The sequence below is a fragment of the Triturus cristatus genome, chromosome 3_1, assembly GCF_964204655.1.
Source record: "Triturus cristatus chromosome 3_1, aTriCri1.1, whole genome shotgun sequence".
Classification (NCBI taxonomy): Eukaryota; Metazoa; Chordata; class Amphibia; order Caudata; family Salamandridae; genus Triturus; species Triturus cristatus.
In genome coordinates, this window is record NC_140583.1 from 197,297,335 (window position 1) to 197,319,044 (window position 21,710).

Here is a 21,710-nt window from a genome sequence, read left to right on the forward strand (position 1 = left end):
ACACCAGCAAGAGGGCCAGCTGGTTCACCCCCAGCGAGCCTGCCAGAAGCTAGAGAAGAAATGGCTCAGCAAAAAGACTCCGGATAGCCACGCAGCCCACAAGGACGCCACCCGCAACCACCTTCGCCTCATCAGGACTGCCAAGAGGACCTCCTTCAAAGATCGCCTCGACAACAACGCACCCAATAGCAAGGAGCTCTTCAACATCGTGAAGGAACTCTCCAACCCCAGCTCCAACACCAACGACATCCCGCCATCGCAAGCTCTGTGCGACTCCCTCACCACTTTCTTCCACCGCAAGATAGCAGACATCAACACCCAGACAGACCCAACAGACTGCAACACAACAGTCTTTCTGCACATCATCGACCACGATCCCTTGCTAGCCTGGACCAGCATGAGCATCAATGACACCATCAAGACCATGAGCACAATCCACTCCGGCTCCCCGTCAGACCCATTCCCGCTCCACATCTTCAACAAAGCCAGCAGCTCTATCGCACCCACCTGCGCAACATCATCAATCCCTCCCTGAAGACCACAACCTTCCCAGAGAGCTGGAAACACGCCGAGATCAACGCTCTACTCAAAAAACCCGAAACAGACCCTAGAGACCTCAAGAACTTCTGGCCCATCTCTCTGCTCCCGTTCCAGGCCAAGGTAATCGAGAAGATCGTCAACAGACATCTAACCCGATACCTCAAAGAAAACAGAATCCTGGACCCGCCCCAGTCAGGGTTCCGCAGCAACCACAGCACCGATACCGCCCTCATCGCTGCCACCGACGACATCAGGATACTGCTAGACAACGGTGAGACCACAGCCCTCATTCTCTTGGACCTCTCCGCCACCTTCGACACTGTCTGCCACTGCACACTACGCGCACGCCTCCACGCCGTAGGGATCCAAGACACAGCCCTGGAATGGACCACCTCCTTCCTCTCCGGCAGAACCCAGAGCGTCCGCTTCCCCCCATTCTGATCCGAAGCCTCTGAGATCATCTGCGGCGTACCCCAGGGTTCATCCCTCAGCCCGACACTGTTCAACATTTACATGGCCCCGCTCGCACGCGTCGCCCGACAGCACGACCTCAACATAATCTCCTATGCCACTCAACTGATCCTCTCCCTAACCAAGAACCCCATCATCGCCAAAGCCAACCTCCACGAAGGTATGAAGGCCATTGCCGACATGATTAAGACCAGCCGACTGAAGCTGAACACGGACAAAACGGAGGACATCATCCTCTGCTCCAACCCTTCTGCCTAGGATGACTCCTGGTGGCCGACGGCACTGGGGACAGCCCCGACACCCACCGACCATGCACACAACCTGGGAATCATCCTCGACTCAACGCTCTCCATGACCAAGCAAGTCAATGCCATATCCTGCTCCTGCTTCAACACCCTCCGCATGCTCCGCAAGATTTACAAGTGGATCCTGACAGATACAAGAACAGTCACCCAGGCCCTCGTCAGCAGCAGACTCGATTACGGAAACGCCCTCTATGCGGGAGCCCCGACCAAGCTCATCAAACAACTGCAACGCATCCAAAACGCCTCGGCATGACTGATCCTCAACGTACCACGCCACAGCCACATCACCCCCCACCTGAGAAACCTGCACTGGCTGCCCGTCAACAAGAGGATCCTCAACAAACCACTTTCCCTCTACACCCCCAACCGCCAGCTCTCCTCCACTGACCTCGCACTCGCCACCGTCCCGCGCATCTGAAGAACAACCACCGGCGGGAGATCCTTCTCCCACCTCGCCGCAAAGACCTGGAACACCCTCCCACTGAACCTATGACAGACCCAAGACCTGCTGACCTTCAGGAGGCTACTCAAGACCTGGCTGTTCGATCAACACCTTGAGACCCTCATGGGTATATAGTGCAATCTACAAATGTTGTTTGATTGATTGATTGATTGATTGACTTTGGGTACCAGAGAAAATGTCTCCCTCTTGTTCACTTTCCACCATGATCAGATCTTCAACGTCTTCATCCCCACCAACAACAATGGGTGCATTTTTTTGTCGCTAAGGTGCGCCCCCACTGGGTTAAGTGGTATTTTTTCAGATGGGTTGTTTGGTCTCTGGTACCATAGTCGGTACCAAGCTTACCCCGACTAACACCTTGTCCACAAATGGAGCATATAGCAATGTTCATCTCCTTCCTGCTAACCGAAAAGAAGTCCCACACTGGGGAGGTCAACTTTCTGGTGCAGCTGGTGCCACTTTCAATGCCGGATGAACTGGTAGGTGGGCATGAAGTCTGACTCTGCAGTACCTACTTATACTGAGGTGATTGTGGTGGATGTAGGTCGCTGCCAGCAGAATATGGAAACTGGAACTGGTGTTGGTAGTATCATCTGTGTTGGTGTTATCCTTGCCACATTCCTCACAGCAATTTGGGATAGGGTAATGTCAGTCTCCACTGGGGCAGGACTAATGTACATGATGACTGGCTCATCATCATACTCCTCTTCTATATCTACCTCCATAACTCTAAGGCTTTCTGGAACCTTCCTTTTCCCTAGCCTTGTCTTGCGGCGTGTCTCACTCTCAGACTGGGTTTGCTTACAAGTGGCGTCTAGCTCACCAGAAGGGGTGCTTGCAGAAGAAGTTGATGGACTAACCCTCTGTTTCCTTGCTGGGGATCTGGAAGACAAAGAATCTTCTGAAAGAGTGGCTTGCTCTTCTTCTTCCTTTGCAGGAAGCTCGATATCCTGAACTGCCCCTACTTCGGGAGGAACAACTACTATTGGGGGTGGTTGCAGTTGTTGTTGCCCACTTATCTTAGTTTCCTGCATTGATTGGGTACTACTTTTCGATACGTCAATTTCAACATCTCTGCTCGTTGGAGTAGGACTTGTGATTAGACTGGCTGCCCAAGCAACAGACATGGGCTTGGGCCCAGGTTGGTGGGGTGGGTCCAGTGATGTGGGGAGCTGCTCCCAGGTTGCTCCCCATACATCGCTGCTGCAGGCGCAATTTTTGTTTCCCAAAAAAGATCTTGGTTGACATACTGGTTTGGTAAGTGGCAGTGCCTTCTTCACACTGGCAACTTTCTTGGTACTGGACCTGGTACCTTTCTTTGGGACCATCTTGAAGATATCAGAAGCACACAGTGGCACAAGCTGTCTGTAGTCACACATCATGTGATGTCGTGCACAGCAGGAATTCTGTCTGGCAGTACAATGGGTGATGACGTCTCATCCTCTTTTGTGCACCTAAAAGTAAAGAAGCAAGAAGAACATCAGTGAAATGTGGCATTCATTGTTGTGGTTCAATTACTACTAGTACAAACAAACAAATATAATAAATAACGTAGTGTGTAGTCACACTTGTTACTGTAATTAATATTATCAAATAAATTACCACAGTTATTTAAAAGAAATAACAATACAGTGTAGACATTTGTGAGACTTTGGCAAAAACAAGGGCTTACATGGTTGGTGTACTAGTGTTCGGTACACTCAGGAAGGATAGGAAAGAAGAAGAACAAAAATACAAATGTAACAGACCCGGTTTCGCATTCTTCATCACATGGGATTCAGCATTCAGGGAGCTGCAGCTGACAATGAATAGAAGCAATAAGCCAGGAGGAACAAAGGTAAGACATGCAGGCCCAAGGCCGAAGCATGCTGGCTGCCTTCACAAAATGGCTACCAGCCACATAGCTAGGCCACAACAACAAGAAAGGGGAGACAGCCAATGAGGGCCGTTGCCAAAACACACTCGCTGCCTTCACAAAATGGCTGCCAGCCACACGGCCAGGCAGGCCACAACAAGAAGCAATAAACCAAGAGGAACAAAGGAAAGAAGACATGCAGGTTTATGGCAAAAGCACTACCACCACCACAAAATGGCTACCAGCCACATGGTCAGTTACTCACAACAAGAAAAAGCAGGAGACCTGGAAAATAATGAACTCAAGTCGGTCTATATGGACACAGACTTTACAAAATGGCCCCTGGCCACAAAGGGAGGCTCAGCCAAGGCAAATGCTGACTCACTATTACAAACACACTCACACACTGACCAGATATAGGAGGCATGCTAAACAACACAGCTTTAATACAGTAATGCCAAAAACGAAAATCCACAGTTCTAAAGAAGGTTTGCAAGTTACACAACAACCACACACATCCAACAAAGGCATGTATTTAACACACACGAAAAAGTGAAATAGCCCCCAAAACACACATTTTGCATTCAATCCAATGCCATCCATGCCCCAAATGATGTTTAAATTCAACAGACACCACAGAAACAGTTGCACCTTGGCTGCCTTCACAAAATGGCTGCCAGCCACATGGCCAGGCAGGCCACAACAAGAAGCAATAAACCAGGAGGAAGAAAGGAAATAAGACATACAGGTCTATGGCAAAGGCACTACCACCACCACAAAATGGACACCAGCTATATGGTCACTCACAACAACAAGCACAACGCCTGCAAAACAATGAACTCAAGCAGTTCTATATGGACACAGACTTTACAAAATGGCCCCTGGCCACAGAGGGAGGCTAAGCCAAGGCAAATGCTAGCCCACTATTACAAACACACTCACACACTGGCCAGACAAAGAAGGCATGCTTAAAAACACAGCTTCAATACAACAATGCCAAAAACGATAATCCACAGGGCTAAAAACGGTTTGCAAGTTACACAACAGCCACACATGAAAAAAAGTGAAATAGCAAAACAAGCAAATTTTGCAATTCAATACAATGCATCCATGCCCTAAATGATGTTTAAATTCAACAGACACCACAGAAACAGTTGTTTCATGCACCCATGAGTAGCTCTGGTACTACTGGCTGAAAGTCCTATTGGCAGACTACTGGCCCGCTTGTGAATTAAATAAATATTGCAAATTGATTGCAAAAGTTGAAGAAAATATAGTGAACTGTGCAACATGTTTCTTTTATACAAGAGGAACAATTACTTACAAACAAACAACTAGGCCCCTAATTAAACTACAGGCCACCCACCACAATAAATTTAAACAAAATTATGAAAAGTACAACAAAATGTAGGCGCAATGCCCCAATCAAACTAACAACACCAATTTTCAAACTTACTTGTGAAATCTCAAATTCAAAAGTCCCCAAATCCAATGTTTTATGATGCAGCAGACACAAAGAGGGTTCATTCCAGCTCCAAATCCAAATGAAAAGTGAACAGGGGATGGACAAAGCACTATCAGGAGCCTGCTGTACAGCAACAGGAAGTTGGAGACTCTGGGGCACTTCCTTCCTCTTCAAAAATAAAGAAAAAAGAAAAAGGACTCCTTGCACAAAAAAGTATAGCCCAATGCCAATCTGAGAAGGTTTTGATGCTGCTCAAGAGAGATTCTTCTCCAAATTGCAAATTCTGCATGCTCGGGATTGCGATCTTCACAAACTTCCACCAGAACTCCGATGGCGCGGCCGAATGATGTGTGCATGATAGCACACTCTCACGGGACTGTGCGGCTGGCTACCAAATCTCGTTGCGCTCGTGAATGGATGGGTAATTTGGTTGGCAATCGCAGACACCCAGTAAGTCACTCCTGCATGCACAAAAATACATTTTGTGCGTGCTAACACAAAAAAACCTCCGCTCCGGTGTGGAGCGTGGAGTTTTTGGCAACTCCGCATTCTACACAGAATTCAGAGTTGCCAAAAATCCGCAAACTCCACAAGCCGAGAGGAGCGGAGCAGAGATTTAGGCCCAGGGTTAATAAAGAGTCCATGTAGAGAAATTTCTTCTCATTGTTTTCGTACACAGCCAAGCAGGGATCTTCGGAGAAGACAAACATTCAACTGTAACATTTCTGAGCTATGAAATGTCTAGACGGTGCGAGTTTCTTTGCTCTTGTTTGTCAAACTGACAAATTTACCTGTTCACTGGAGTACATTTGAAATGTTGTTAAGAAATCTGAAAAGGTTCTTGTACAAAAGGTGGATCTTGCAGAAAATATGGATGTAAGAAAGCCATGTTTCCACGTTCATAGACAATGCCATTTAAAAATAAATGTTTGACTCAAGCTATCACTATTGCATGTACCAGGACTTTGGGCCCTTTTGCAAAGAGTGGTTATACCTTAATGTAATGTAGACATAAGCAATTCTTTATCTGTACTAAACAGATTGTAAAATATGTTACCATCACCAAATGCAAATCTTTATAAATTTGGTTTGGGGCTACCCAGGTCACACATGGTGTTACGGCAATTCCACATTGACATAAGTCTTGTTGGAAAGCCTAATTTCGAATCTTAATATTGAGATTCAATTTTCATATTTGTTATTTAATTAAAAACTACATCTGCATTTAAAATATTTATATCGCTGTTAGCACTAGCGAAAACTGCATTTATAATTCCTTTTATTTTACAAAGACGACATGACCCTGCCCTGCAGGCATCAGTGTGTCACATGAAAGGAAAATGCCCAATTTACAAACAACACTGATTAACAGAGACTATGGGCCCGATTCACAGAACTAATCTGAGACAAAATACTAAACGTACTACTTTTGGTATTCACAAAAGGCATTTAGTAGCAGTAAAGTTAGGATTTTGTCTTAAGTCTGTCTTAAGTCTGTCCTAAGTTTGTCTTAAGTTTGTCTTAAGTCTGTCTTAAGTCTGTCTTAAGTCTATCTTAAGTCAAACTTAAGCCAAAATCCTAACTTTACTACCACTAAATGCCTTCTGTGAATACCAAAAGTAGTACGTTTAGGATTTTCTCTCAGGTTAGTTCTGTGAATCGGCCCCTATATGTTCACATGAACAACAACATAGGGCCTCATTACGATGCACGTTGGACCAACATCCGTGGCCTCGTCGGAATCAGTCAGACCACAGCGGTCTCGTCTTAAGCAGTCGGACCAACTGCTGAATTACAATGCAGTCCGACTGACCGCTGGATGTCCACCGACTCTGACAGCATTTCTCTGACTGCTGAGATGGTGGTTGGAGAAAAGCAGCAGACATAGAGCTATACAGGGAGTTACCACTGCTGTCCTCATTACAATGTACATTTCTGATGAGCAGTCTGACCAGCTGCCTTGATGGAAACTAATGATTTGGGGTGCATACTCAACGAAATCAGCTTCTCCCCGACAGTCTCTGGTGTGGATTCCTTTGTCCAGGTCCCCCCTACACCATGGCAGCTGAACCCCAAAGCCTACGACCCTGTGAGCGCTGGAATGTAGGTAAAACTGTAGGTGGTATTTCTCCCCATTGACTTGACTGTGCAAAGATTGCCACACTCCATCAATGAGGTACATGCAGCAAAAGGTATATCCCCACATATGTCATGCATGTGTGTACATATCATATCTTTCCAGTGAGTTTGTACACACGTGCAGCAACATGTTCTGGGATAGTGTTCAGTTGAGTCCATAGAAGGACGCAGATGCTCAGACTATCCATGGACACGGAAAATGGGATCAAGACTAAGGGCCTAATTACGATAAGTCCGCCCGACACCGTCTTGGTTCTGGGACCGACCGACCTCTGGTCAGCAGTCCCAACCACCTAATTAGGATGTGACCGAAAACTGTTTGGTCACATTCCTACATTTCCGTATGGGAGCATGCATTATGGCTGTAATACATGCTCCTATAGGGAAATGGATGGTGCTGTTCATCCGATCTCATCTGCACAAGGCAGCACACATAGAAAAAGCAAAAACGAAGAGAAATGAAGCATTTCTCCTCATTTCACCACCTTAAGACCAGAATTTCCCTGGTTTTAATTTCGGCGCTGCCATCTATTATCACCTCTCTTGATAATAGGTGGCAGCGTCAAAGTGAATGGGTGTTGTGGTGGAACACCCACCGCAACACGCACTGCATGCCCCTTTCATACTAATTTTAGCATGAAATGGGCCCTATAACCAAGGCAGCTTTAAGCCACTTAACGTGGCTTTTAGCCACGTTATGTGGTTTACCGCTGCCTTGGTAATAGGGGACTGACCCTATCGCCATCACAACGTCACAAAAAGTGACGTTGGGGTGGCGTTAGAGGCTTGGTACTATGCCCCTGTGAGTGAGATTGTGCGTCTCCACAGTTGGCGCTGCCCTGCAGCTCATGGAACATCATTTGGATGGAGGTTCACTTTTCTTAAGTGTATTCGAGAGTTTGGATAGTTAGGTGCTGGTGAAAGTCTCCAAGTTACGACCAAACCTGTGGCCATGCTGTAGCTCCCCTTGTTTGGGGTTGCTTGTGTTCCCTTCTGGAGGGGACTTCGCCTGGCAGTTCGGATGGACTCAGTGGTTAAGGGTATGCCCGGACAAGTGTCTGTGCTCACTGTTCCACAGGATCCAAGCAATACCTCACTGATGAGGCTTAACAAGGGTGAAACTGGTATGGGGCTGCTTAAGTTCCCATCTGGAGAGGGGCTCATCTGGCAGATAGGGATGGACTGTTCCCATGAGGAGCCGGTTCAGTACTGATTTGCATAAGGCAGGATTTTGTCTACAGTGGGACAGTGTGTTAAAAACTATGGGTTGGAATGTTACCCAGAGTGATTGCCAGTGGTTAGATTTTTTGGAAGTATTCTTCCCATCACCTTTTTTGTGATTGATGTTATGTCCACCAAATCAACTCAGGTTGCAGGTGCTCTTGTACCTGTGGTTGCCTTTGATCTTTGCTTTGTCTTATTTTAAATGTTCACAAAGCTGTACTTTTGTGAATCTTTAACAATTACCTTGGATGCAAACTGCTCCATTATGGCGGGTCGGTTGTAATCCTCCTTTTTAACTACTGTGTCCATATCAGTGTATTGAAATTTGCTATTTTTCGTCTTTACTGTATTGCCCTGGAGCGTGTTTTATTCATTGTAGATGTGTTCTGCGCTCCAGGATTATCAAAGCTTTGCAAATATTAACTGATTGCAGACTTTATACAAATGAAGTTAGTAAGGGGTCCTTTCATTGATGTGCATATCTTAACCACTTGTTTTGATTGATGACTGGTATTTGTATGAAATTGACATTTTCCTTGCAAAGTTAGCAGTTTATTTGATCATATTTTGTGCTACATTGGTGTTTGTTTAGTACTGTATTTTGTATTTTACATTGTTTTAAAAGGTGTGCACTGTAACTATATTTAAGATATGAAATATTATTGAGGGTTGTTTGAACACACCACCTTGGATGCACATCTGTATGGGAATGTTGCTTTCAGAAATGTGTTGTGTTGTACCTAGACTACCCCCACACTCTTTCGAGGTAAGCCTTTGACCACATCTACCCCAAGATTCAAAGACACATATGTGACCACACTTATTTTGGCACTGCACCTTAATTGCTAAGGACCCTGAGATCTTGCTCATACCAAACGTCTCTGGGGCTCTGTGATTAGCTCTTCATAGAACTCAACCTGACAATGGTGCCCTGTGCTACTATCTGAGCCTGGGCTTCTTCACCGAGCACGTGAACTTAAAATAAAAATAAAAATTATATATAAAAAACGTCAGCTTTAATATCTCCAACAGTAGAGAGGAATCTGATTATGGCTAATGAGTCTGTTGACTCATTAGGCTTTAGGGAACAAAGCATTTGTTTTCCATACTTATATTGATATATATTGTCTCATCCTTTGCCAATTATATAAAACAACTTTTTTTTTTATTTAGAAATATTAAATATCATCTGTACCGCCAGCTCTAACAAGTATATAATTATCCTTTCCTCCCTAATATACCATTTTCTAATATAAAAGTACTTTTATCAAAGAAACATTATTGTTTTCATCATACTGTTCTCATTTTACCTCTAAAACGGTGTATACGTATTCTAGCCACTAAGAGCTTCAGTAGAATGGCATAATGTGGGCATGTTGCTGTAGAAACCAATTAAGTCAATATGTTTTAAAATACAAGGACAATTCTCTTAGAGTTTCAAAATATACGTATTTAAAAAGTATTCATACATATGGCAACGGATGGAATTTGAAGACAGAAGGTGAAATCTATGATCTGTATGTAGTCTTTAGTAATTGGCATGAAACAGCATTACTCCCACTCTCCAATTATCAATTCCTGACCATCTTTACACCTTCAGAGAATAACGTGCCCTGCTTAATGTCACGCAGCTAACTCTTTGATTTAACTAGTGCACATCCTACTATTCATAGGTTTCTTTTACGTTTGTCTCGGATAAAGTTGACAATTTTGACTTTTTGTGTCCTTTTCGTCTTTACTCGTCATTTCACACCTATTCATTTTCGTCAGTGAAGTCATCAGCACCGAGAAGATTAGATTCTTGCATGCTCTGGTTTTGTTTAATGGAGTGGGAGTCGTGTCATTTTTTCTCGAAGAGATGCAAGAAGTTTTTGTTCTTTCAGAATCGTCATTATACGTACTTTCAGCTGCAGTCAAATGAAGGTAAATGCGCGCATCTTTTGCAATGTGAATTGTTTCGAAACGTAGGATTCCACCGCCAAAAGAAAGAAGCGCTCCTTTGCCTGCCAAGTGCTACGCCTGGATGAACGAATTCAGGATATGGACCACGTTCTCGGTGCTAGACATGGGCATGCATTCTCGAGCCATTGGTTCACTATAAGATATCTCAGAATAATGCAAGGGGCATCAGCAGATCATCATGGCTTATGCCTTGGTACCTCTGGCGCTTTCCTTGTTACCCCTGGATTCAAGGACCATGAAGGCAGTGAGCGAAACCTCCCACAACCCTGTCTACTTTCTCTAATGTCCTCTCCATGCCCTCTGCTAACTCCTCAGCAGCTAACAGACTTTGTTGACAGGCTGAGGATGCGAAACAGCTATTCCTACGTTGTTATTGGTGTCAAAGAGTGGTCTCCATGCTTAGAATGTGACTATGGCATTCTCACCCTTCACTGAAGGTTGGCATTTGTGAGGATTCTGGCTAGATTATTTGGGTTGTCCGTGCCGCCCAGTTCTCTGTCACTGAGACTCAGCCAAGACTTGGGTGGGTTCCTTGACAGTCTCCTGCAGGAGAATTGGAGGTACAGTTTTTGATTTCTACAATAAGAATCCTAGGAGCCTCCTCCTTGCCCCTGTATAAAAAGTCACACAATATGCTCCACTTCTTGGGCACCATATGTTCTGTAAGTCTTTGGGGATTCTTTGCCCTGGCACATTTTTGAGTCTGGCTGGACTTTATTCATATAGGTGCGTCAGGAGACACATACGTAGCAGGTAAAATGTTCTTTATTTAGAGGTTAGGCCTTAGTTACAACCACCGATCGTCAATGCAGGGAAAGGGAGCACGCCAGACACGGCACACATTCTGGAACAATAAAGCACATCATGGAAAAGGGAATGCCTTTATTTGCATTGATGATCGGTGCAGTAACTGGGGTGCAATTTCAGGGGGGCACAACATGTGCCCCCCCTTCATGCACCACTGGCCCAGGAGCGGAAGTGGGCCCTGTTAGGGCCTCCTTAGTTGGCCCTCTGCTACCCTTTTCATGGCAGGCTCAGCGCCATAAAAGGGGCCGTGGACAGGCAACTCATAATATGCACGGCGGTGCCACAATGGCACCAGCAGCATGTTGCTTCCCCCTTCCGTTGCACGACTGCTGCAATATCCTAGATCCCTGGCAGACACGGCGGTCCTGTGGCAGTCCGACCGCCACACTCTGAATACTGAAGGTGGACTTGCAGTGGTGGTGGTGGGGGCCAGATCGCCACCACAAGTTTCACAGTCCTGTGAACCACTGTACTCGTAATAAAGCCCTAAGAAATTTCCAAAATTGAATCAGAGGAGAGCACAAAGTCACCTGTTCTTCTGAGAAACTATATCTTTTGAAAACCACTAGCAAAATGAATCAAAATATTGTCAGAGATGTCTACAGTTAACTACAGCCATGGCAACAGTCCCCAAATGTTATGTACCCAAATCATGTATTTTAATGGTACACCGGCACTCATCAATCCTTAGGTAACAACATATAGGAGTTGATTCCAATTTCGGCTGGAAAAGGTTTTTCCCGACACAGACAAGTCATATTTTCCGACTGAACCGTACACACACCTTCCAAATGGTTGAGTACGATGCGATGCTTGAAATTTACAAGCGACTTGGCCGGATTTTTTTTTTTACGCCCGAGTCGGCAGGAAAGGAGCCTGAAGCGGTAGACTCGTACGCGCAAGATTCGAGATAGCCAAGCATCAACCCGACGCAACAGACATGTACGTGAACGACTCCATGTAGCCAAGCATTAACACGACACAACAGACTCGGACTCGAACGATGCCACACAGTCCAGCATGACCATAATCCAATAGATACGTACGCAATGAGATGCTGGATTTTTGAACCCCACTAACACCTTTTGGTCACTGTGGTGATGGGGGGGTTAGACACCATTACCACATTGGTCCTGAGATGCTGGATTTATTAACCCCACTAACACCTTTTGGTCACTGTGGTGATGGGGGGGTTAGACACCATTACCACATTGGTCCTCAGATGCTGGATTTTTGAACCCCATTAACACCTTTTGGGCACACATGTGTTGAGAGTCACAATGTATGTTCACTGTCAGGATCTGTGTTGTGAGCATTTTACACACACAGACATTAAATCTTGCAAAGATGGTAGGGGGGTTGCTTAGTCATCCTATGTGTGTGAATCCTGGTGGTGCTAGACATCCAGCCCCCTATGAGTGGGGATGGTAATAGTGATGGGCATCCAGCCTCCTATGGGTGGAGGTACTGGTGGTGATGGACATTGTGCCCTCTATGAGTAGGGGGTACTGGTGGTGATGGGCATACAGCCCCCTATGGTTAGGATATGCTAGTAGTGATAGGCATCCGGCCCCCTATGGGGTGGACTGTGCTGGGAGTGATAGGCATCTGCCCCCCTATGGTGGGGTTTCCTTTCATGTCATTTTGGTGTGTGGTAGGTGTCTGACTTACCTTCTTTGTCATGCGCGTCGGTAACGGTAGGCATACAAAATAGGGAAGACGTGCGCGATTGGATAAATGGCTGCTCCGACTCGTCCCCGTTGACCGTGTTCTGGTACGAATCAGAGCTTCAATACGCCTCGTCCAAATGCTGTGATGTGCTGGAAGCGGCTCCCTGTATGACGCGTAGTAAAGATGCATCGTTCTTGTGTGTCCGGAAACTGGTTGGGAAAAGCCTCCGTACAACTTGATTTCCGTGTTTCCTGAGCCTGTTCGGTCATGAAAAGAGCACGATTCGGAGCGGACGTAGGTAAGCCTACGAATAGCATTGGGAAGGCATTTTTAGCGACATTGGAATTGGGCCCATAAGGTTGAGATTTTTCTACAGACCACGGTATTTGGACAAAATATTGACTAGTATCATTTAACATAAATATTGCGTCAAGAATATTGTGATACATAAATATAATTCTATTTAAAATCATTGTCAAAAATACTGTTTAAATTGTTGTATTTAATATAGTTGTATTTCATATCGTTATAGTTTGTATTAGTAATATCATTTTTTAATGGTAAATAGTGCGCAATATATTGTATATGATTTATTTATTTATATTAATTGTTTATAAGCTTTTTGTATATTTTTTATAAGATTTTTTTTGTAATTGTATTTGTTTATTTAGTGTAATTATCATTTTTAGGAGCGGGATGTTAGGTTTATAGAGGATAAGTTTGGGAAGTATTATAAAAAAGAATGCATTAGAGTATATTTTTTTATCTTTATTTAAAAATAAATAAAAACATAATAAAGTTAGGAGTGGGCTGGGTTTATAGGGGATACCGCTGGGAAGTATTTAATAAACTTTAGGGCCTTATTTTGAGTTTGGCGGTCCAATGGACCATCACACTCCCGGTGGCGGTGTGGCTACTACCATGCTGATGGTTCGTCCGTCCTATAACAAGTTGGGCCATCGCACTGCCATGAGACCGCTGCTGGCACCAGGGATCCACGATCCCTTGCAGTCTTGTAGCGGTCTGAGGCTCCTAATATGCTGGTGGTGCTGCTGTTCACCACCAAGCATATTAGGAGTTTCCTCACTGCCACAGTTTTCATGGCGGCACACAACCCAGGAAAAGCATGTCATTGAGGAAACAAAGGGGGCCCTACAGGGCTCCCCCTGATGCCTCTGCACCAGTGGATGCATGCAGGGGTCACATAGTGTGCCCCCCTGTCTGCATGAACGCCCAGTTCCTGCAGGAAATGCACTAGACTGTCCATGCCCTGCAAGAATGTGCAATGGTGTTCCCATTGCGGTGCCTTGCTAAGGCTCATGTATGAGCCATAGCGCTTCACCACCGTGGGCCAGGTGCCGGAGGACCCCCTGACCTGGATTGTTGTCGGAATCCCGCAGGTGGTCGAATTATGGCTTTGGCAGTGTGGCAGCATGGCACTGGCATGGTGGCCCAATGCCACACTGCCAGAGTCAAAATAAGGCCCATAAATTATTATAGCACATTTTTTTTTGTTAATTAAAAAACTTATTTTTGAAAAATCAGAAAACAATATAGGAACAGTAAGTTGGGTTTATAGGGGATAAGTGTGAGAAGTATGTATTAGTGTTTATTTTTTGATCTGTAATTATTACATTAAAAAAATTGAATCTTTTTTTATGGGAGTAGGTGTTGAATTTACGGGAAATAAGGATGTGTAAATTTGTATTTATTTTTGGAATGTGTACAATATTTTAAAAAACATTATTTCAGATTTCTAGTTATTCATAAAAGTGTGGAATATTTATAATTACATTTTTAAATTGTAAAATAATTTTGAAAAAATTAATAAATGATCGTTCAGTTGCAAAAGAATTACATTACATTTAAATAAAATAGTGTTATTTGATATATAATGGAAAATATAAATATTTGTTTTTTAAAAAATTTTTATTTTTTTTTTTTAAACAGGCTGTCAAGAAAGACATATATTAATAAATACATTAATGAACATGGAGAAAAGAATATATCATAAAAGAAATTTGTATCGTTCATTCATCACAGAGTCATGATAAAAAAAAAAAAAGAATATTACACATTACTGGGAATACAATAGAAGCGCTTCATTCCATAAAAGTTCACCAGTTATTTTCATGTATTCTCAGAGAGCATATCCCTCTTAAATTTGCTAGTGCTAACTCCATTGAATAAATTTCAGTTACCAATGCCCACCAGTCCCAAACCGTGGGCGGGTCGGGGCTGATCCAGGCTCTGGCCAGAGTTAACTTAGCACAAGACATAAGAATTGAGGCCAGAGGAGCCTGTGGGAAAGAAGTAGGATAAATGTCTAGCAAAACCGAGGCAGCAGTAAATGAAGGTAGCTGAATAAGCTTAATTTTGAGAACCTTCTGGATATCCCCCCAGAAAACCTTAAGAATAGGGCAGGAAAACAACATATGTGTCAGATCCGCGGCCTCAGCAGAACATTTTGGGCATTTGGTTCGATCACCATATAAATTATTAGCAGACCACTTAGAGATTATTTTAGGCGTATAATACAACATACAAGTCGTTCTAAACTGTTGAAGCCTTAAGCTGGAAGATCGAACCCGTTTATTAATATTTGACAGAGAGCACTCTATCTCTCTTACTGTAATATTTTGGCCTAATAGCCTGCCCAATTTATCAGCTAGTTTAGAGCAATCGTTTGATTTGAGGCTAGTCAGAATGCTATAGATGTCACTAATTGTTGATTTTGTTTTCCCAGAGTATATGCTAGTCCATATATCGCTATCTGAGACCTCCAAGAGCTGTTTTTTGTTTATCAGGTAGTCGTGTAACTGAAGATATTTATACCTCGTTGTTTCGGGAAGATCATATAACAATTTGAGAGTGTTGAAGTCTAGAAACCCGTGCAAGCCATATAGATCCCCTAAAACGCTAATGCCCATCCTAGACCAGCTGTGAGCAATGCTATCATTGAATATTACCGGAAGGCCCGGGTTACCCCATAGCGGCAATTTTGAATGAAAAAACGTAATATTACAATAAGTTAAAATGTTGCCCCAAATCTTTGTTAAATCTCTGGCGGTCTTAAATTTGACTCTTTTAAAATAATTAGGATCATTAACTCGAAACAAAAACATGTTAGAGTCATCTTTCAGCATAAGAATGTGGAAGAAAAGTGCTCCTCCATTTTTTAGCAAAGAACGAATACGCGAAACAAAAGCAGACCAGAAATATAACTTAAAATCAGGAAAATTAAGCCCTCCCGTATTAGTATTATTTTTTTTTTTTCATTTTCATAACATTCAACACCAAACTTTATTATAATTTTTAGAAAATAACGTTTTAATGAAAAATATTTTAATACTAAAATATTTTTAATTAAAACGTTATTTTCTAAAAATTATAATAAAGTTGGTGTTGAATGTTATGAAAATGAAAAAAAATATTTTACATTTTAATATCATACCAACATTGAAAATAGTTGATTTAGATAAAAAAAATATAATACTAATATTCAGAAACAGGGGCCGATTATGAAGTCGGTCGGAATCTCTTCAGACTGAATCGGTTTCATTATCATTTCCATCCGAATTGGGTTCTGCGAGTCAGACCGACCTATTACGATGCTTCGGAACATCGTTCAGTCGGATTCGCATTGACTTCAATGGGAACCTGTGTTCCGAACAAGAACACAGGTTCCCATTGGTGGTTGGAAAAACTCTGCACCCTGTGACGGGCACCTCATAGTGCCTGTCACACGGTGTATGGTTGGAACGAGGGCTCCCTTGAGTACCCCCACGGGCCCCCTCTGGAAGGCCTATGGGTGAAGGGGTCCTGCTAGGGCCCCCCAAGTCAGATTCCGACAGCCGTTTTGTGTCAGGCAGACTGATTCGGAATGGCTGTCAGAATTGGCCATCGTAATCGCTCGGTCGGAAACCGTGTCCATAGAGATTTACGATTCGGCTATGAATGACTCAGGCTGTTCGAATGCCTATCCGAACTGAATCAAACAGCCCAAACAGTTTCCTTGTATCGTAATCGTTCAGTCGGAAATGTATCAGATTTGGTCGGAAATGTAGGTTCCGAATCCGATTCAGAGAATCCGAAATCCGTTCGGAGCCTTTCCCACCGACATCGAAATCGACCCCAAAGAACTTTTTACATAGGAAAAATTACAATGAAAATAATAATATGTTCCTGTTTTTACAAAAAATTGTACTTAAAAAAAATATTGAATAGTATGAAATATATTTTTTTTAAATGAAAAGTATAATATTCAATCTCATGAATATAATATGTATAAAGTTTTGAAATTGTTTTACAATATTGCAGTGTGGTAAACATATGCATATATGAATATTTTTTTCAATTTTCTATGAAAAAATCATATGGATAATATTTTCTTTTTATTTATGATGTTTTATTTTAATTGGAATAATATATTTTTATTAGATTTTTATATAGATGTTTGTTAACTTTGTTGATACTGTGGTGATAATAGTAAATGTTATCTTTTTTTTGTGCTATATATTTTGGGTTACTTACGTTGTAGAAGTGGGGATATTGTAATTTTTATCTAATTAGTGTCCAACATCTCCATTGACATGTTATATGGGATTGGAAATGGTGATTGTTGCATCTTTAGTGTGTATCACTTTCCCAGAGTTAGAATAGATTTGAGTGGGACTATTAAATGCTATTTCTTTAGTGTCCAACACATACCCTGACTTTTTTTATCTTACAGTGGTAATAGTACATTGAAACCTTTTAGCATTCAAAACCTTTCCTGAGATTTGTATTATTGCAGTAGAAATGGTCAATGTTGCTTCTCTAATATCAAGCATCTTCCTTGAGGTAAGTTATAATGAAGTAGTATTAGTAAATGTTGCCCCTTTAGTGTCCAACACCTCTGATTTATTTTATGTTGGAATCGGAATAAAATATTTAACCTTTTAATGTCCAAAACATTCTCTGAGATACATTATATTGCAGTGTGCATGGTCAATCTTGCCTCTTTAATGTCCAGCACCTTCCCTTAGTTAGGTTAGATTAGAGTAGGAATATTACACATTGGCCCTTTGGTGTCCAACACCTTCTCTGACTCATTTATTATTGGAGTGTGAATAGTACATTTAACCATTTTCATGTTCAAAACCTTCTTTGAGATAAGTTTTATTGCAGTGTAAATAGTAAATGCTGCCTCTTTAGTGTCCGGCCCCTTCCCTAAGTGAAGTTAGATTGGATTGATAATAGTAAATACTGCCCTTTTAGTGTCCAACACTTTCCCTGACTTATTTTATCTTGGAGTGGGAATAGTATATTTAACCTTCTTAGTGTCCAAAACCTTCTGTGAAATATAATTTATTGCAGTGGAAATGGGTAATGTTGTCTTCTAGTGCCCATCACCTTCCCTGGGTTAAGTTAACTTTGAGTGGGAACAGTAAATATTAGCCCTTTAGTGTCTAACACCTTCCCTGACTTATTGTATGTTGGGGTGTGAACAGTACATTTAATCCTTGAAGAGTACAAATCCTTCTCTGAGATGTTTTATTGCAGTGTGAATGAGCAATGTTGCTTCTTTGGTGTCCAGCACCTTCACTGATATCATGACCCTTAAATCTATGTATTGGACAGTAGTAGGGGAGCATTATACCAATAATCAAACAAGTGGTCAGTTAACATCTAACTTTTTAAATGTAAAATCACTTTATTTATTTGAACCCTTTCTTAATCTGATTTCGCCCCCCCTCGCCCAAAGTTTGTATACTAGGTTCAGATACGGTAACTTGCTCCTGAAATTCCCTCGGAAAGAGGCGTTTGGCCTAGTTTTAGACTCTTGTCCTGCCTGCATCGAAGTTAACAAAACTGAAGAACATGTTCTATTTTTTTGCCCCAAGTACCGGCAGATATGTAGGAGGTGGATCAGGCCAATATGCCTCAACTTGGGTCCAAGGCAGTACCTGCTTGCGTTCAGAATTTTAAAAACAGACACTTCTGGGCCAATAGTCTTTGCTCTTATTCTCTTTTTGGATAATTTGCCAAAAACATTTAAAATAGTTGTGTTGTCACAATTAACTTTCCCATGCTGTATATGTACTTTAAATTTCAAGTTTTGCAAACATGGTTTTGTATCTCTCATGCAAAGGCAGTTGCTTTTGCATTTTTTATGTATGATCGGACAACCTGCTTCCATACGTGTCGGAAGGAGCTACTTGATTGCATGCACTGACTCTGCTGAAACAGAGCCAATAATTATTTTACTTTACTTTATTTGTGTTCAGAACAGTTTGATTGTTTCTGTGTTTTGCTACTAGGTCTCCTAATTTTATTCCAATACATTCAATGCTGGGGGGACCTCCTTGACAGCTCTATTGCTTATTTCACATTTATAAAATGGAAATTTACTTATATGTATATTGGTTCCATGATAACTAGGGTATCCGGTTCTCCTTTTCATTATTTTGATCCAGGACAAATATTTACTCAAAAGATTCTATGCCACAAAATGTACCGCTGACAGCCTGTGTACAGGAAAGGGTCAAACAAACACAGATGGCATCCTTCCTTGGATGGGAATGACTGTGATAGTCCTTTCACTCATAGTTCCTGAAAAAGCCCGCCCATTTACAAAGTGATTAAAGAGTTTGATTAGTTTTGTGCTAGTCTTTGCATGAACGTGTTGTAGGATAAGGCTAAAAAAAACTTTTGCGTCTGGAGCTTTATTACATTTCAAAGTTTTAATTGCAGCCTTAACTATGTCAACCTTCATAGGTTGATCTGGTGTTTATTGCTGCAATTGCGTGACGCAAGGGAGTTTAAAATGAAGATGATGATTATGAAGAAGAGGGATTTACATAGCTCACAGCTACGCCGAGGATTGTCTTGGTGCTGAAGCATGGGAGTGGGTGAGTAGCTTTGAGAAAAGAGCCAGATTTTCAATTTCTTTTTAAACCTCTGTTCTGATTCAACTATATGGAGGTCAAGGGGAAGTTTATTCCAGGCTATGGGGCCCAAATAAAAGAAAGAGCGACCACCTGCTCTGGATGGACAAATCCTTGGTACTCTGGCAAGTGTTGAGTTAGAGGATTGCAGCTCACTATTCGGGAGATAAGTAGGTAGCATGGGTGTAAGGTAACTGGGGCCATTAAGGTGCAAAGCTCTTGGGCCATTAAGGTGCAAAGCTCTTTGGGTGAATACCAATTTTGCCGAAATTTTCTTGCTGCTCCATTGTGGAACAAGTTTCTCTAGTATACATCTTGAAGTAGAATTGTTTAAACTCATGGGGGTATATTCACAAGAACGTGTGAAAACTACCGCAAGAGTAGCAGAACGCAACTTTCGATATCGCAGCCCATCACGGGAAAATAACCCCATGTCAATGTAGAATTCACAAGAAGGCGGTACCATGCAATAAACACCAGGTAACGAGTCAAATGACAGCGACAAAATCAACACCACACCGCAAAAATGCGAAACATGAACGCGGAAATTCATGCGATGAGGCCAACCGCGGCACTAAAAGTAGCAAAAACCAGCCACAGGCCTGCAAATCCCACGCGTCTTGCAGGAAAATGCACCATAAAAACCACAGAAACAACACACCAGAAACAAGCCTAAGCACGGAGCAACGGGCATGGGGAAGGCCAAGGAGAAAAGGGAGAGGAAGACGGGGTGCAGACCGCAGGAAAACAAAACCAGCGTCACGGAGGTGACAGAACACTACCAGCAACTGACCCACAAGCAGACTACCTTGAATGCAGCCGGAGTGTCGAGGAGGCTAACGGAGGAGGCCATGACGCACAGGCAGGACGTGACAACCTAAACCAGGTACAAAACCCCTGCCAACAGGAAGGCAGCTACGGCGACAGGAGGTGGCAGTCCAGCGCCACAGGAGGAGCTGGAGGAAACCCAGGCCACAGTCATCAGTGTGGAGACGGTGCAAGGAGTAGGGAGTACGGACATAGCTCGAGAGGACCTGACAACATCAACAGGGAAAGTAACGGACAGAGACTGGGTGGCCGGGAGGAGATGAGCACAGTGACAAACATGCACAATGAGGTGCACACTGCACACACACAATTACCCAGGATCATGTCCCACATCCCCTTGGCACACTGCAATGCACACACATAGCAAGAACAGCACACCCACATCAACGACAACATGGTACCATGCGCATAGCCGACACTGCAGAACAGAGGACATAACTGGCTCCGCACATGCATAGAAACATGCTTACCACATCTGACAGAGCAGGAATCCGTGAAATGGAAATGTACGCGTATGACCTCACATCCGTCACGTAGTCCAAATCCACACTGTCCTACAGAAGAATCCAGCACCTCACAAATAGTCACAATTGTACATTGCCAAACAGTCAGCATGTAAACCATAACAATGCACCAACATACATGTCAACATGCATCTCCCCTTCACATTGCAGAGAGGTACACAACTCCTCCAGCAGAGCACAGAAGACAACACATCTGTGATGCCGGATAGGACCACCGCACCTTTGACAGCGATGCCCTACAACAGCCCATTAATATCCCACGCAAACCACCACCATGAACAGGGCAGACAAGCTACTCAGAAGACAACACAGCCCCTACAACAGACCACACAGCAGGAAGCACATGCAAGCACAGCTGGCTCACGACACTTCACCCACCCACACATGGCACCCCAATGCCATGTGTCAGCACGCCAAAAGGAGGTGGCCCAACAGGTGGGGGTGGGTGCTGAATTCTAGGACACATACGTTGGTGTCTATCACCCTCAGGGACCACCCACACCCCACAAAATAGACCCACACTGCCA